This window comes from Plecotus auritus (genome assembly GCF_963455305.1).
Source record: "Plecotus auritus genome assembly, chromosome: 3".
Classification (NCBI taxonomy): Eukaryota; Metazoa; Chordata; class Mammalia; order Chiroptera; family Vespertilionidae; genus Plecotus; species Plecotus auritus.
In genome coordinates this window covers 84,566,531-84,585,445 of record NC_137772.1, presented here as the reverse complement: position 1 = coordinate 84,585,445, position 18,915 = coordinate 84,566,531, and positions in this window count along the sequence as shown.

Here is an 18,915-nt window from a genome sequence, read left to right as displayed (position 1 = left end):
TTTAACTAGACACCTGATACACGAAGATTTGTGCAAGAATAGGCCTTCTTTCCCCTGGCTGCTGGCACCCAGAAACCAGGCCTTCACCCTGGCTGCCACCTTCTGCCTTTGCTCCAGCCCAGAGCCGCCTTCCACCTTCACATGCTGCCCAGTGGCCTGGAGCAGCCGGAGCGGGGCGGAATGCCTGTGTCATCACCATGGCAATGACGCAAGCATCTGGGCCCAGCCACCACCATCTTTGTCATGTTAATTTGCATATTCCCTCCTTATTGGCTTTGGATGTTGCCATCTTTGTTGCAAAGTGATGGTCAATTTGCATATCCCATCTTTATTCGATAAGATTGTCATTTGTCCTTACAGTCATTTCCATAGCATCCCATAATACCCAAACAAGAAATGTCACAGTGTTCATGAATTAATTGTAATTTAGTGTTCCCTTCAAAACTCACTAATTTACTAGTATAGAGAATGCCGCTGTAAAAATAAAGACAAAATAAACAAAAAATGCCCTAACTGGTTTGGCTCAGTGGATAGAACATTGGCCTGTGGACTGAAAGGTCCCAGGCTCGATTCTGGTCAAAGGCATGTACCTTGGTTGCGGGCACATTCCCAGTGGGAGGTGTGCAGGAGGCAGCTGATCAATGTTTCTCTCTCATCAATGTTTCTAACTCTCTATCCCTCTCCCTTCCTCTCTGTAAAAAATCAATTAAAAAAAGCCTGAAAGGCAAATGGGGTAGCCATTGTTGTAAATGAGGCAGCCCAGACAGGTACAGGGAAAGCCTACTCCTCTGTGTCCAAGAACTCCCATTGTTCCAGCTCTGTCCCCTAGGATGCCTTGGACAAATCACTCAACATCTGTAAGTGGCAGGCTTCCCCAGGTGACTTCTGATGTTTGGCTATTTGGTGTTGTCCATAAATAGATTTTGCTCCCCAAATACACATGCATGCTAATCTTTCTCTGGCACCCCTACAGAAATAGATGAGACCATTAGTGATATTTCAATAATGTCTCTGAAATGTCTTCCTTTTCAATTTTTTTGAAAGGCACGCATATATTTTTTTGTTCTAAGGACACCAGAGGTTAAACTTTCACAGTAGTATAGATTCAAATCACAACATCTGGTGTCCATGTTTCTAACATTTTTCTCTATTATCATATAATATTTTCTTAGAGGTTATTGGGAAAAGAAAGCTCATGTTGCAACCAGGATACAGTAGAAGTAAAGAGGGAAAATGCAAAGGTCAGTGGAGCATTGGGTGAGTATTTTCATCAGAGAAAAACAGACAATGGACCCCTTTAGCAAGGCCAGAGCTGTCAGTTTCTTGTGTAAAACACAACTTAAAAGGAGAATACCCTAGAGGAAGAAATCTAAATGGAAAAGAGAAAATGAAGAGAACCTATCATTTAAAAATGCTCCCTGAGGGAAAATATAAATGCAAAGGTGGGTGTTTAAAGGGCAGTTTGTAACTTTTATTTAAAAAGATAAAAGTGAAAAACAATTATGTCCACTTCAAGCTTGCTTCTGACAACACTTGAATAACAAAATGCTTACTGAGGAACTATTGAACACCATGAGACCTTCCTGAAGTGTTTCAGTTCACCTTGCAAATGAGGCCTAGTTACCTTGACAACTAGGCACAGTGTTCCGTTAAAAGAGGTACAAGAAGGCTCATTGCTGTATTTTGTCCTTCAAGATTATTTAATGGATTATTGCTTAAAACTCAAACAATTTTGTTAGTCCAGTCAGGAAAGTCATAACAGGTGCCATGTGGCTAATCATGTCTTTCATGATTGTAAGAAAACAACAATTTTAATAGAAATATGGCTAAGATTACAATTCTTAAAAATAGAATCTAAATTATTAATTTACTGAAATACTTAAGCCTATGTGTTTCAAAACTTATACATTCTAGTTTTCTTATGTATATTTAAAATTTACCTACACTTTATAAACAATGCCTTCCTCATTTTTCCAGAACTTAATCATTTCTAAATACATGCATGACAAGATTGGTTAAAGAAATCTAAAATTCAAAAGTACTCTAATTAAAAAAAATTATGATTAGCAAAAGTTATAGATTAGAAAAATGAACAGAGGCAAACTGCACTGTTCTGCTGTCGTAAATAACTGTACTTTACTGGTGGCTTAGCCCAGCAAGATTCTGTGCTAAAAACTTTGTAAACATTCTATTCCTCGATCTGTATAACATTTTTAAAACATATGCATTATTTGCTCCATCTTATAGAACAGGAAAATGAGATTCAGAAAGGTTTGTCATAGTTCCCAAATAATTTAAAATAATGCATGAAGAAGCACCTGCCTGCTCAACAACCTCTTCTTCCAGCATGTTCTCTTGAGAACACTCTTTTTCTTTTAGTTCCTATATCACTCCATTATTCCATGCCTCAGGGTTTTCTCAGGGGTCTCTTCCTCCACCTGGACAACTCACCCAATCTCATGACACCACTTTCATCAATTCCTACCCATTTTTCAGACCTCAAGTCAAGTGTAATTTCCCCTAGAAAAATTTCCCTAACTTGCAAGAGAGATTAGACCTCCCTTCTATTATTCACAGTATTCTGTATTTTTCTTCAAACTACTCACCAACATTTTTCAACAGCTTAATATTAACTTATTTAATGTGTGTATATTCAGGGATAGACTATAAGTTCTATGATGTCAGTGAATGGAGTTTTAGGGATAAAATATGCAGGTTTAAGGAGCTTCAGTAATGAAGAGGGTCCATGGGGGAGGAATGCATAGATGAGGGCTTGGAGCCTCCAGAAGGCATTGATTCACAGAGAAAAAAAAAAAGTGCCACAGGTGCATATCTTAATCTTCCTGAGAGATTAAGGCATTTAGTAATACAATTTTGGATTAAAAATATTATTAATTAATGTCATGGATTGGTAGAACCAACATCATTAAAATGTCCATAGTACCCAAAGCAATCTATAGATCCAGTGCAATCCCCATTAAAATACCAATGGCATATTTCAAAGACCTAGAACAAACACTCCAAAAATTCACCTGGAATAAAAAAAGACCCCGAATAGCCACAACAATCCTGAGAAAGAAGAACAGATTGGAGGGATCACAATACCAGATATCAAGCTATGTTACAAAGCCACTTTTCTCAAAATTGCCTGGTACTGGTACAAGAACAGACATACAGACCAATTGAATAGAACAGAGAACCCAGAAATATATCCAAGCCATTATTCTCAGTTAATATTTGACACATGAGGCAAGAACATACAATGGAGTCAAGATTGCCTTTTCAATAAATGGTGCTAGGAAAATTGGTCAGATACATGCAAAAAAATGACCAACTTACACCATACACAAAAATAAACTCAAAGTGGATAAAGGACTTAAACGTGGGATGGGAACCCGTTAAAATCTTAGAAGAATCCATAGGCAGCAAAATAGCAGACATATGTCACAGCAATATCTTTACTGATACAGCTCCTAGGGCAATGGGAACTAAAGAGAAAATAAACAAATGGGACTACATAAAAATAAAAAGCTTCTGCACAGCAAAAGAAACCATCAATAAAACAACAAGGAAGCCCACTGCATGGGAGAACATATTTTCCAATGTTATCTCAGATAAGGGTTTAATCTCCAAAAATTTACAGGGAACTCATACAACTTTACAAAAAGAAGATAAACAATCCAATAAAAAATAAATGGGCAAAGGACCTAAATAGAAACTTTTCCAAAGAGAACATACGGAAGGCCAAGAGACATATGGAAACATGCTCAAAGTCACTAATCATCCAAGAGATACAAATCAAAACAACAATGAGGTACCATCTCACACCTGTCAGAATGCTTATCATCAATAAATCAACAAATGACAAGTGCTGGTGAGGATGTGGAGAAAAAGGAACCCTCCATCACTGCAGGTGGGAATGCAGACTGGTGCAGCCACTGTGGAGAACAGTATGTAGAATCCTCAAAAAATTAAAAATGGAACTCCCATTCGACCCAGTAATCCCACTTCTGGGAATATATCCCTAGAATCCAGAATCATCAATCAGAAAGGACATATGCATCGCTATGTTCATAGCAGTATAGTTTATAATAGCTTAGGATTTGGAAGCAGCCTAAGTGCCCATCAGCCAATGGGTGGGTTAGAAAACAGTGGTACATCTACACAATGGAATACTATGCTGCTGCAAAAAAGAAGGAACTGTTACCATTTGCAACAGCATGGATGGACCTGGAGAGCATTATGCTAAGCAAAATAAGTCAGTCGGAGAAAGATAAATATCACATGATCTCACCCATATGTGGGATCAACATATACTGATGAACAAAAATATGTCCAGAGACAAAGAAACACTGAACAAACAGTCCAACCTCAGAGAGAAGGCAGGGGAGGGTTAGAGGGTAAGAGATCAACCAAAGGACTTGTATGCATGCATATTAGCATAACAATGGACAAGGACACTCGGGCTAGTGGGAGTGCCTGGGGGAGGGTCAAATGGGGGGAAAAAGTAGACATATGTAATACTTTAAACAAAAAAAATATTGTTAATGATCGGCAATATAAATAATGTCTTAATTTTTGCTAAGACAAAAACTACATTAAATTAGTGCATTGTTGTTAGCAGAAGATCAAATGGGTTGCACATTCAGCATAGACAAAGACAGTATTCCAGAAGAATTTTAATTTCCCATTTAAAATAACCTTAAGTAACCACAAAGGAGTCACATTCTCTAGAATTATCTTCATTTAGTATAGTATAACAAATGATTACTGTCCTATAAGGTTCTCATTTGCCAGTGGTGGAACAAGTAAACATATTTCATTCTGAGCACAAAAAGATTACGTGCGACTCTAATCACTTCAGACCCAAATGCTTGCTATGGCAATCTGTGGACAGGCATTTGCTGTGAGCTATATCACAATTGAGCACCTATTTGTATACATTTTTGCCCCTGGCCATGTATTTGAAGACTAACAGAAATTAAAACAAAGGAAAGGCACATTAGTCTATTTTTACACATATACAATAAAAGATTGAGAAAGTCCATGTGATAATTTCATCTGTTGCTGGCAGCCCAGAAAAGCTTATGTAAAACAAAGGTCATATCAGTTTCAATTTGGAGAGAAAGTTCTTTAAAAGTCTAGAGCATCAAATACCTATATAAATATTTTAAATATTATCTATAATTATTATTAATTTTAATGCACACCAGTTATGATAATGCAGTAAGTTCTCAATGTCATGAATAGATTGTGTAACTTTAAGTGAAGTGACATATAATGATACCAGTTTTACCATAGGTTAATTTATATAGATAATTCAAAAATTAAGTCCTAGGGCATATTGTCAATGTTATAACAAAGCTACACTGAATGAAACAATGTTATATGAGAATCTGCTGTACTTATGGGCTAAATATGTGACGAGAATTAATGTATATTTATAAGATAGTGACATAGCCTGTATGATGCATTTTACAATTATCAACGTATTACCTCACATCTCCAAGTTCACTTTGGTATACATACTTTATCTTAATAATAGGCCTTTCAAACGCTTTTTCCCCTAGTGAGCATAATTTTAAACTTTGTCAGTAGAAGGTGCTGGAGACACACAGCAGGAGGGAGGGGCCTTTTCTCTAGGTTAGGAAAAGTGGTATTTTGTTTTTTTTCTTGCTCCTGCCACACTCTCTGACAAAAGGCATGTGTCTAGGGACACGTGGAGTCCAAGTTCCTCTGCCAGGGACTTGACCCCTTTGGATGCGGGAATTGGAAGTGGCCCTAGGTAGGTGGGGTGGTCATGCTTTATTGCAAATAAAGCAGCCAACAACTGGCTGGTCAGTGGCACCTTATATACTCACTCAAACAAAAGAGGCCTCATGCCAATTAGTAACATCTGTGCTACAGTAACGTAAGTAGGTTACATAAGGGTGTGCCTCTCAGCAGTACATATAGTGCTCCTGCTGAGTCATTGCCCTCATGCATGCCTGTGGCAAATGGGCCTTTCACATAGTAATACTGCTGTATCACTGCCCTTGCACATGCGAATGACAAATGGGCCTTTAATATCTGGCGTACTCTGGTCAGGGCCCCAAAGGACATTTGGTGTTGCTCTATCCCATCCGGGCACCCAGAGCACACAGCCCCAGCTCAGAGTGTTTCCCCTGCTTGCTTGATATTTATGAACTAGCTTTTGCTGGGCAACTCAACTTCATTGTTCAAACTAGTTCTGAACACTATCCTGGCAAGGAGGTGGTGGAATAGGTACTAAGTATGTCCTTCCTTAGGTACTTTCCCTTACCTCCAAGAAAAGGCAGAGAGATCTATTAAAGTACACATTAGAGTTCTCTCTTCATCTTTATAGTTATGATTTTCTCATAGCTTAATAATCCTTTATATTAAACTTCTTAAAATTAATGTGTGGCTCTCCTGATTTGACTGACCAAGACAATACATAGTCTATCCTAATATATAAAAACCCTGGATCCATCACATCTGCAATGACCAGGAGGCTCGACCAACAGAAGTCAGTCCTGCAGTCAGTGCTGGGTTTCTGTGGCTACCCAGTGCTGTCTGCTATGCCTGCAGGCACGGTGACCCAGCACTAACTGCTGAGGGGGCTGCGAAAGAGGCCCAGAGCGAGGCCTGAAGACAGAAGCAGGGTCTGATCCGTAGCCTCTGTGGGAGCTGTTGATCAGCACTTGCCTCTCTCTTTAACTCGGGGCCTGGTCAGCAGCCGCGCCTCCATTTCTCTCCAGGCCTCCACCGGCACTGCTGATCAGCCCTGTCTTTCTTATCAGGCCCTGTTGATAGGCCCAGAGACGCTGACTGGCATAGAAACTGACCATTCAGGACCAAATCTGGGTCAACTGTGAGGAGCCAATGGCTGCCTAGGAGGTGGAGCTTTTGACACCAACTGGCATAGAAACTGACCATTCAGGACCAAATCTGGGTCTACTCTCAGGAGCCAATGGCTGTCTAGGAGGAGGAGATTTGATGCTGACTGGCATAGAAACTGACCAATCAGAACCAAATTGGCCAGAAAAGGAGGGCAGTTGGGGGCAAGATCAGGCCAACAGAGGAGGGCAGTTAGGGGTGATCAGGCAGAAAGTGGCAGTTAGTGGTGATCAGGCTGGCAGGGGAGGGCAGTTGGGGGCGAGATCAGACCAGCAGGGGAGGGCAGTTGGGGGAACCAGGCCTTGCAGGAGAGGGCAGTTGTGGGTGAGATCAGGCTGGCAGAGGAGGGCAATTGTGGGTGAGATCAGGCTGGCAGGGGAGGGAAGTTGGGGGCAACCAGGCTGGCAAGGGAGGCCTGTTGGGGGCCATTAGGCCAGCAGGGGAGGGCAATTGGGGGTGAGATCAGGCTGGCAAGGGCGGGCAGTTGGGGGCGAGATCAGGCCAGCAGAGGAAGACAGTTGGGGGTGATCGGGCTAGCAGGGGAGTAATTATGTGTTAATCAGGCTGGCAGGGGAGCGGTTAAGGCAGCCTTGGGCAAACTACGGCCCGCGGGCCGGATCTGGCTGTTCTATCCGGTTCTCTTGCTCTCCCCTCCGCTCCTTTACTTTGAATTTATATTAGTTCACACAAACACTCCATCCATGCTTTTGTTCCAGCCCTCCGGTCCAATTTAAGAACCCATTGTGGCCCTCGAGTCAAAAAGTTTGCCCACCCCTGGGTTAGGGGGTGATCAGGCTGGCAAGCAGAAGTGGTTAGGGGCAATCAGGTAGGCAGGAAGGTGAGCTGTTAGGAGCCAGAAGTCCTGGATTGTGAGAGGGAGGTCCAATTGCTGGTTTAGGCCCAATCCCTGTTGGACATCCCCCAAAGGGTACTAGATTAGTCAGGGTGCAGGCTGGGCTGAGGGACACCCCCCAATGCACAAATTTTGTGCACCAGGCATCTAGTCTATCTACACTAATAAAAGAGAAATATGCAAATTGACCATCACTCCCCTATACCTACAGCCAATCAGGAGCAAGTATGAATATTAGCCCAACCAAGATTGTGGTAGACATGGAGCTGGAATGAGCAGGAGTCTTGGGTTGCCCCCGGCAATGGAGGAAGCCAAGCTTCCCGCCCACCCTGACCAGCCCTGGCCTCCATTCAAGGCTACAAAGTTTCAATTGTAGAAGATAAATAAATCCCAGATACCTGCTTCCAGCCAGCCATGGCCTCCACTCAAGGTAGGGTTGAAAAAAAAGAAAGAAAAGAAAAAAAGGAGGGGCTGGGAGCCTGGATCACCAGGGGGTATGGCCAGCCTGAAAACAGCCCTCATATCCTCACCCAGGTTGGCCACAGTCCCATGGGGTGAGGGTCCCCGCTGGGGGGATTGGCCAGCCTGAAAACAGCCTTCAGCCCCTCACCCAGGCTGGCCAGGCACCCGAGTGGGGACCCCCACCCTGAAGAGGTGTGGCCAGCCTGAAAACAGCCTTCAGTCTCTCACCCCATCAGTGGGGGTCAGTTGGAGGTGATCAGGACAGTGCGGGGCAGTTTGAAGTGAGCAGGCCAGTGGGGAGGGAAGGTGGGGGTGAGCAGGCTGGCAGGGGAGGCAGTTGGGAGCAAGCACACTGGCACAGGGGGCAGTTGGGGGTGATCAGGCTCGCAGGGGGGCATTTAGGGGTGAGCAGGCCAGTGGTGGGGGGCAGCAGTCTGGCAGGCAGATTGGTTAGGGGCAATCAGGCAGGCAGGCAGGTGAGCAGTTAGGAGCCAGCAGTCCCAGATTGTGAGAGGGATGTCTGACTGCCATTTTAGGCCTGATCCCTGTAAACCAGCAGTAGGACATCCTTCGAGGGGTCCCAGATTGGAGAGGGTGCAGGCCGGGCTGAGGGACACCCCTCCCATGCACAAATTTCCTGCACTGGGACTGTAGTATATATATAAAAGCCTAAGTGACCATCGCAACTAAAACAACCAAATGGATGACTAAACAGGCTGCGTGGGACAACCAGGCAAGCAGGGGAGTTAGTGAGGGATGACCAAATGAATGAACAGCAGGCTGTGTGAGGTGACCAGGCCGGCAGCAGGGGCATTTGGGGGCAACATGGCCAGCAAGGAGGACAGTTAGGGGTGACCAGGCTGGCAGAGGGAGGGAGTTAGAGGCAACTAGGCTGGCAAAGGAGGGCAGTTAGGGGCCACCAGGCTGACGGGGGAGGGCAATTAGGGGTGATCAGACCTGCAGGGGGGTCAGTTAGGGGCAACCAGGCTGGTTGGGGGGGAGTTGTGGGAGATCAGGTCAGCAGGGGGGGGCAGTGAGGGGAAAATCAGGCCAGCAGACAGTGGTGGTTAGGGATGATCAGGCTGGCAGGGGTGCAGTTAGGGGTAATCAGGCAGGCAGGAATGTGAGTGGCTAGGAGCCAGCGGTCCAGGACTGTGAGAGGGATGTCTGACTGCCAATGGGATTGGGCCTAAACCGGGCAGTTGGACATCCCCCAAAGGGTCCCGGATCCGAGAGGTTGCAGGCTGGGCTGAGGGGACCCTCCCCTTTTTGTGCACAAATTTCAAGCACCAGGCCTCTAGTCCTATCTAATAAAAGAGTAATATGCAAATTGACCATCACTCCAACACACAAGATGTTCACCCCCATGTGGTCAAAGATGGCTGCCCCCATGTGGACACAAGATGGCCACCACAAGATGGCCTATAGGGGAAAGCAGTTGTGGGTGATCAGGCCAAAAGGGGAGGGCAGTTCGGGGTGACCAGGCCAGCAGAGGAAGGCAGTTGGGGGGGAACAGGCCTGCAGGGGAGGGCAGTTGGGGGTGACCAGGCTAGCAAGGGAGGGCAGTTAGGGTGACCTGGCCAGCAGGGGAGGGCAGTTAGGGGTGATCAGGCAAGCAGGGGAGGATTATTAGGGGGAATCAGGCCAGCAGGGGGGCAGTTAGGCGTCCATCAGGCTGGCCGGGAAGTGGTTAGGGGGTGATCAGGCTGGCAGGCAGAAACAGTTAGGGGCAATCAGGAAGGCAGGCAGGTGAGCCTTTGGGATCCAGCAGTCCTGGATTGTGAGAGGGATGTCTGACTGCCCTAAACCGGCAGTTGGACATCCCTCAAGGAGTCCCAGATTGGAGAGGGTACAGGCTGGGCTATGGGACACACACCCCCATGCACGAATTTCATGCACCGGGCCTCTAGTCCTATATAATAAAAGGCCAGCAACCATAACGGTGTAATGACCATAACGACCAATTGACCAGTCACTATGAGGTGCATTGACCACCTCTTGGTCCCTCCCCCAATTCCACAGGCTCCAATCGCTGGATGGCCAATGGGGAACCATAGGGGAACCGGGGTGGGTGGTGGAAATGTGGGACTTGGGATTGGCAAGCAGGCAGAAGGCAGAACCTCTTGGTCCCTCCCCCTGGCCCACAGGCTCCTATTGCTGGATGGTGGTTGGGGAACCACGGGGAACTGCGGTGGGCAGCAGCAGGGTGGGACTGGGGACTGGGAGTGGGTGGAATGCGGACCTCTAGGTCCCTCCCCCCAGGCCACAGGCTCCTATCATGGTGAACAGGGAACCATGGGGAATTGGGGTGGGTGGTGGAGGGCAGGACTAGGGACTGGCAAGCAGGTGGAAGGCATACCTCTTGGTCCCTCCCCCAGGCCTGTTGGCTCCAATCGCTGGATGGCAATTGGGGAACCATGGGGAACCAGGGTGGGTGGTGGCAGGGTGAAACTGGCGACTGGCAAGCGGGCGGAAGATGGCCCTGATCACAAGCTAGGCCTAGGGACCCTACCCACGCACGATTTTGTGCGCTGGGCCTCTAGTATACTATATAATACCGAACATTTTAAAAACTTATTATTATACTACATTATATATTCCTGTAAAGTCCTTGATCAGGAGTCTAGTTCAAAATTATAAACTTATAAAATAAAAACATCACACACATAATGGTCATATGCCTTATTTCAGTGCATATAAAAATAGGTATGTCATATTTTTCCACTATAAAACACTCCTATTTAGAAACAAGTATAGGAACTTCTTCTTTCATGTAAATAGCAAATGACCTTAAAGTCAAAGCCTTTGTAAATATGTGCACATGAAAAACATTGAGATTCAATTTCTAAATCTATGGACTTCAGTTATTATTCTCATCAAAGATTAGGAAAAAAGCATAGTATATGTTTCTTAAAAGTTATAAAAATAGATGAATTTTATTAAAATTATATTAGCACAACTGATTTACAATTTATTAAATTATTTAGAGTGACATAATTGTCTATTAGCTATTGTATATCAATTTTTTACTAATCAATCTAGGACTTGGTAGTGGCAGCAAGGGTTTAGATTGGATATGAATGGGAGACTAAAAACCAACATTGCCATAAAATCTGCTCTTGGAAATTGAACAATAATCAAGTGATGGGGATCCAGCCAGGCTGGCAAAGCATTTTTTTTTCTGGAGAATACAACAGGGCGTAACTGGATCATGACTGATGAGTAGACAGGCAGGTCATCATGCTGGTGTCCAGGAAGCCCAACAAGAGCATAAGATGGAATTAACATAAGGCAGCTAAGGACTCTAGAGAGGATTACAGAAGTGCCAAAGAAATTAGAGAGAAGTAGCATAATTCTTGATTCAGGACTCAAAATTTCAAGATGGATTAATATGCAGAATATACAAAAAAATGGTGGGAATAAAATCCTGGGTGGAACGGGGAAATGTGCAGAAAATCCAAACCAGGACCCAGACATGAGACTAACAGGAGACAGAGAGTCAGTTACTTGACATAGAATATAGGATGGCTTTATCTCAAAAGCAAATCCAGGAACATAATGTGACTATAAGAAAAGAGTAGAGTTAGCAGAAAATTACCTTAGTGTGGCAATGCTGACTTGCTGGGTTAGAGCTTTTAAAATCTGACTAGGATTTTTCTTGATGCTGGGGCTGTGCTCTACTCAGGATGGTGGTATGAAAGTAAGTGTTTTTTGTTATAATTATAAGGGATGACAGTGAATAAGGGCAGAGTATAGGGCATCAAATATTCATCACAGAAATAATGTATTTTTATGTTAACATCCACTAAGAATTACAATTCACTTAAGTTTATTATCTTCATATGTGGGCAGAGTCTCCTCTATTATGAAAAATAGTAGAAGACAATGAGATAAAAGTAAAGAAACAGAATAAAGGACTAATAAGAAATGTATTTGACTTTTGGAAAGTTGATTATTTGATTTCTAAACATTATATAAGATAGCAATATATTAAAAAATTAACTTTTTCAGGACAATGAGGTATAGTAGAAATAAGAGGAAGACATGGATACTGTTTGTGCATCCCAGCCCCTCCCCCCATAAAACTACACGAACTTGTGCAAATCACTTCATTTGTCCTTGCCATAACTTTATCTATTAAATATTTATCTTTTAAAAGAGAAGGTTGGTGTTCCACTTATCTCTTGCTGTGGAATAAATGACTACAAAACTTAGTGATAAAAATTCTATAAGCATTCTACTGTATCCCACAATTTTTTTAAATTTTATTTTTCAGCTACAGTTTGCATTCAGTATTATTTTGTTTTAGATTTAGTTGTACAGCATAGTGGTTAGACAATCATATCCTTTACAAAGTGATCTCCCCAATATTTCAAGAACCCACCTGTACTATACATAGTTATTACCATATTATTGACTAAATTTCCTATGCTATACTTTACATCCCCACGACTATTTTCTAACCACCTACCTGTACTTCTAAACCCCCCTCACCTTTTTCACCCAATCCCCCATAACTCCTCTTCCTCTGGAAACCATCAGTCTCTTCTCAATATATATTTTTAAATATATTTTTATGGATTTCAGAGAAGAAGGGAGAGGAAAAGAGATATAGAAACATCAATGAGGAGAGAGAATCAATGATTGGCTGCCACTTGCATGTGCCCCACTGGGGATGAAGCCCTCAACCCGGACATAAGCCCTGATCAGGAATCAAACCTTAACTTCCTGCTTCATAGTGGAAGCTCAACCACTGAGCCACTCCTGCCAGTTCTCTTCTCTATATTTATGAGTATGTATTTATTTTGTTTGTTCATTTATTTTGTTCTTTGAATTTCACATATAAGTGAAAAGTATGGTATTTATTTTTCTCTGCTAACTTATTTCACTTAGCATAATACCTTCTAGGCCCATTCATGCTCTGCAGATGGTAAGATTTAATTATTTTTTTATGGCTGAGTAATATTCTGATGTATATAAGTATTACTACTTTTTTATCCTTTGTCTGTTGATGGGCACTTGGGTTGTTTCCATATCTTGGCTATTGATTTATTCCACTGTAATAAACATAAGGATGCATATATTCTTTCACATTAGTGTTTTGGTTTTCTTTGGATATATACCCAGAATTGGAATCACTGGATCATAAGGCTGTCCATGTTGAATTTTTTGAGGAACCTCCATACTGTTTTTCATAGTTGGCTGCACCAATTTGCAATTCCATCAACAGTGTCCAAAGGTTCCTTTTTCTCCACATCTTCACTAACACTTGTTGTTTGTTGCTTTATTGACAATAGCCTTTGTGACAAGTGTGAAGTGATATTTCATTGTGGTTTTGATTTTCATTTTTCTGATGATTAGTAATGTTGAGCATCCTTTCCAACATCTATTGGTCTATTGGCCATTTGTATATCACCTTTGGATAAATGTCTATTCAGGTCATCCAGCCACTTTTTAATTGTGTGACTCACAAATTTTGTGGGTCAGGATTTACAGCAGAACTCGGCTGAATAACTCAATTTTTCCAGATGGCATAATGGAGGTTACTAGATTATTTTCAATTGTTAAATGGTCTGGATTGGAAGGTAGAAATTTCATACTCATACTCATGGTTCTTGGGGGGTAAATATATCTGAAAGGCTGAGTTCAGCTGGAATTGTCAATAAAATACCTAAACGTGGTTTCTTCAGCATGGCAAACTCAAGATGATCAGATATCTTACATTATGGTCAGGATGTCAAGAATAATTTTTCCAGTGAAGGAGTTGAAAGTTACATGAAATTTTATAATCTTGTATCATTTCTGCCATATTCTATTGGTTGAAGCCATTCAACCATGCACATACAGTGTGGGGCAAAAGTAGGTTTACAGTTGTGAGCACATGAAACATAGTTTATCCTTCTATCATTATCCATTAATTATTGTGCAAACAACTGTAAACCTACTTTTGCCTGACCCTGTATCCAAAGGGAACAATTATAGACCTAAATACCCATTAGAGAAGTTATAAATAATTTGTTTTCATGCTTAAAACCACTACCGTCTCTGTCCTGCATACAAAATTTCATGAACTTTATCACAAAAGAACCACCAAAATATTATGCTAGGAAGTCCAGGTACAAGGTCCAGGATTTCATCATCTAAATCAGGTGCAGCTATAGAAGTACCTTGGTTTCTTTTCCTTGAATAAAGTTGCTCTACAGACCTGTCAAATAAAGAGACAAATTACCCATCTCCAACCCACCTAACATCCAAAGATGAGACAGTCATGAGATAACCATAGTAAACACTTCTCTTCCAAATGGGGAAAAATTAGAGATGCAGAATAATCACTGTGATACAATGATTCTTAAACACAGTCTGGAAGAAATGTTCATTCCTTTAATTGAGGCTCAGTCTTGAACTCTACTGGCTGAGCTCTACTGTCAGTGCCCCAGATTTTATCTTTACCTTGAGACCATCTCTAACCTTGAGGAGAATTTGCTTGCTGGAAAGCTTGTTCTAAGCCCTTTACATTCACTTCATATTCTAATAACATTTGGTATTTAGTTCATCTCTCTTTTCTCTCATGTTATTAGTCAGCTGGAAGAAACCAGTGGCACCTTTAATACTTTGCCCAGAAATCATCTTAGCTAGATTATCAAGTTAATTAAGTACATTTTATATTTTCCAGGTTTCCTTGGGTGGCAGTATTACCAAGCTTTCTGTCAGTATAATTCTTAAAATTTCCTTCAAGTCCTCTATTTTAGTCACTTCAAGTTTGTCAGGCTTTTTATATATATAGATTACATTTATGTAGTTGCTAAAATTAAGGTCTTTGTATCTTATCCTATAAAATATCCCTGAAGATTTATTTTCTTGTAATGAGGTTTATGCAAGTAACTGCATTGCCTGTTGTCCTGTTCCCAAACCAAAGTCAGACCATTTAGATTGTGTAATGTTAGCACCTCACTTCTAGGTACTAAATTCCATTCATCTATTGCTGCATTAAAAAACACACACACACACAAAAACAAAACAAAACAAAACTTAATTGTCTATAATAACAATCATTTTATTATAGCCAATAATTTTATTATCCTATCTAATAAAGAGGGAATATGCAAATTGACCATTACACCATCACAAGATGGTAGCACCCATAGCCACAAGATGGTGGTGCCCAGTCCCCTCAGCCCTGCCAGAGTCCCCCAGTCCTTTCAGCCCTTCCAGGGGGTGGGGGCAAGCCTTGGATGGAGGCTGCCCAGCCACCTAGGGCCGGCCTGAGGCACAGGCAAGCCTCAGATGGTGGCTGCCTAGCTGCCCAGGGCCGGCCCAAGGTGCAGGTAACCAGGGCCGGCTGAGGCTTGCACTGCCGGCAGTGGCAGCAGCAGAGGTGTGATGGGGGCATCACCTTCCCCTGATTGCTGGGTCACCTCCCACCCTGAGGGCTCCTGGACTGTGAGAGAAGGCAGTCCAGGCTGAGGGACCCCCCCTTCCAGTGCATAAATTTTCATGCACCGGGCCTCTAGTCACATATAATAAAAGGCTAATAAGCAAATTGTCCCCCTGACTGGGAGTTTGATGGGAGTTCAGTCAGGGGTTGGGGCCAGCCATCCAACCACCCGAGGTTCCTCCCCCTGACTGGCTCCACCCCCAATCACCCCCCCCCCCACCCTGATCTGGGCCAGCCAACAGGATGCCACCCATGCACAAATTTGTGCCCTGGGCCTCTAGTACCCCATAATTATATGAATCAATAATTTGGCAACATTGAAATGGGTGATTTTTCTCTTCCATGTAGCTTTGATGGAATTTGTTCAGAGGTTTTCAGCTGACAGATGGACTGGAATGGAGGAACCAAAACAACTTCAGTCACATGATGATTCATTGGGAATGTTAGGAAGGTTAAACATGACTTTATCAACTAGAATTATACAGGTGACCTCCCCAGCATGGCAACCATCTCAATGTAGTGGAACTTCTCACAGGGTGCCTAAGAGCTTCAAGAGCAAAAGTTCTAACTATTACTTCTCAAGAGGAGGGAGGAAAATAAATTGTGATCCTGGTTTAAATATGCCAAAATTGGGCGATATGATCACTAGCATCTTTTTTGTTTCTAAATTATCTGTTTCAAAATGAAGATTTAGAATGAATATGAAATAAAAGGAAAAACATTTTTTTTAAATATATTTTATTAATTTTTTACAGAGAGGAAGAGAGAGGAGAGGGATAGAGAGCTAGAAACATCGATGAGAGAGAAACATCGATCAGCTGCCTCCTGCACACCTCCTACTGGGGATGTGCCCACAACCAAGGTACGTGCCCTTGACCGGAATCGAACCTGGGACCTTGCAGTCCGCAGGCCGACGCTCTATCCACTGAGCCAAACCGGCTTCAGCTAAAAGGAAAAACATTTTAACTTTTCACAAGTTTTAAGCATCTACACCTGCTGAAGCATTAAATAGTCTATAATATTCACCTTTGAAAAGATTTAATTCCAAAGACAACTGTAGGTGATAAAGACATTTATAGCTGAGATTGGATGGAAAATATCTAAAAATATATCTATAGTTCTATAAAAATGGCTGTATTGCTTATAACCTCTTGTCATGAAATACTTTTTCCATTAAAGCCTATAAACAAAACTGAAAAACATCACATTTAAGTTGTATTTTAATTTATTTTGATATGAAAAATATTACAGCCAGACAAGTTTAAATGTAGATCATTATTTAAGATAAAGCTACCACAGTCAATAAATGATATTCTCCTCCTGTTATGGTTCTATGCAATACCTAAATAATAAATGGGAATAATCTAAGAGATCATTTGATTAAATCCTTTCAGCTATAGATGAAAGAATTGAGCCAGAGAGAGACTCTGAAACTCTTTCAAGGTCTCTTAGCTAATTAATGGGGAGTCAGGGGCTCTTTCTATGATCATGGTGCTAACAGTTACAACAGCACCCCTGGGAGGAATAAACTCAAATGACATGATATTTCCTTGCAGTTCATGCTTTCATCAATTTTCTTTGACAACTATTTATTCATCTGCTCTACATAATTTTTAGAATAACCTTATTATAAATTGAAACACATTCTAATTAGATTGAATTAGTAAAAATGTACTGTTTCAGCATATTTTTAAAAGAATAATAATACATGACATTGTAAGCATATTTTTAGATATAGTGAGGAATTGGTAAAGAAAGTTCATTGCTTTATTTCATTCAGCCAGTATTTAAGGAATTGTAGTTTTGTTGTTACTTTTTTGGTATGGGAAGCTATCTTAAAGCCTATCTGCCCTTTACCCTAATTAAGGAAATATTTTCTGAACTACTCTGGAATGCAAGCATAGCATATGAGTTTGAATAATTCCAGTGATCAGGGTTTATTTCTGAAAAAACAAAACTTTGGTATAATAATTATAATTATTATTATATCTTATCTTACAAAAATTGATATCTGTCTCTAAGCAATATTTTAAAAATGTTTTGGTCTATATACTATCATTAAATATGTCAACATCCCTTTTTAAGGTAAACATCTTCAAATGTTTGAAGAAAAGTATTACAGTGTGACTATGTATTTTATAATTTAAATATATGCAATTCCCTCAGCTGACAAAGATTCTAAAACAGTAGACATGCAAATGAATGAGGATGAACTACACTTGATGCCCACATAAGAGGACAGTGTTGTGGGCTACATTTGCTTTACCTTTATTCTTTTTCTCTCTATTCTTCAAATAGAATGCTTCTGTCACTTACATTTTTGAATTTCCTTTTATATTTGAAATACTTTTTATGCTTTGCATATATTTATATAAAACTGCTATATATATATATATAGTTGTCTTTACTTGGCATTGTACATTCAGGAGGCAATATTTTTATATGCTAAGATTTGAAAAATGGGACTTTTACAATGCTCATGCTTACATGGTATGCCTCAAGATACCAAGATCCCACAAGATTATAAATTACTGACCAGATGAAATTATTGAGAATAGACAGTTCCAAACAGGGGACAAAGTTTGCATTTGTAGGGCCACACTTCTAATCCTGATGATTAAAAAAAATAACTGAGTTTCCATTTTAATGAAATGAAAGTAGTTTTGAACTGAGAAGAATGTTCTCAGAAAATATGCAATTACCTATAAAAGTTATTCCTTTGAATAGGCATGTTCACTTTGCCTCCTCCCTTAATGCTACCAGCTTTATGGAATAATTTCATTTACTAAGGCTATTAATACTAACTGACCTTTGTTTTTCCTCATGACATTATTCCAGGACTTTATGGCTACCAATAATATAGTGGATTAAGGAGTGAGTTAGTTACTCTATGTGTGTTGTGTTTTCTAAGTCAACTACATTCATTCTTGGTATATATATCCTTTATACCTTTGGTCACATGCAGAGAGGTTATTTTTCTATAAATCTGTCATCTCTCATTATTAAAGTTCTATAAGGATAAAGATTCTGATTTATACAGTTTTGTAACTAATAAAGTGAATCTACTTAAGTGAAAAGCAGATAACTCAAGATAAATATTGAATATATTTGTGAATGCTTTTGTATTATTTAAAGTCACTTTTAAATTTTTATTTATTTATTTATATAAGCTTTATTGTTGAGAGTATTACAGATGCCCCCCCCCTTTTTTTTCCTCCCTTTCCCCACACCACCAAGTTCCCATTTCAACCCAGGCCTTTACCACCCT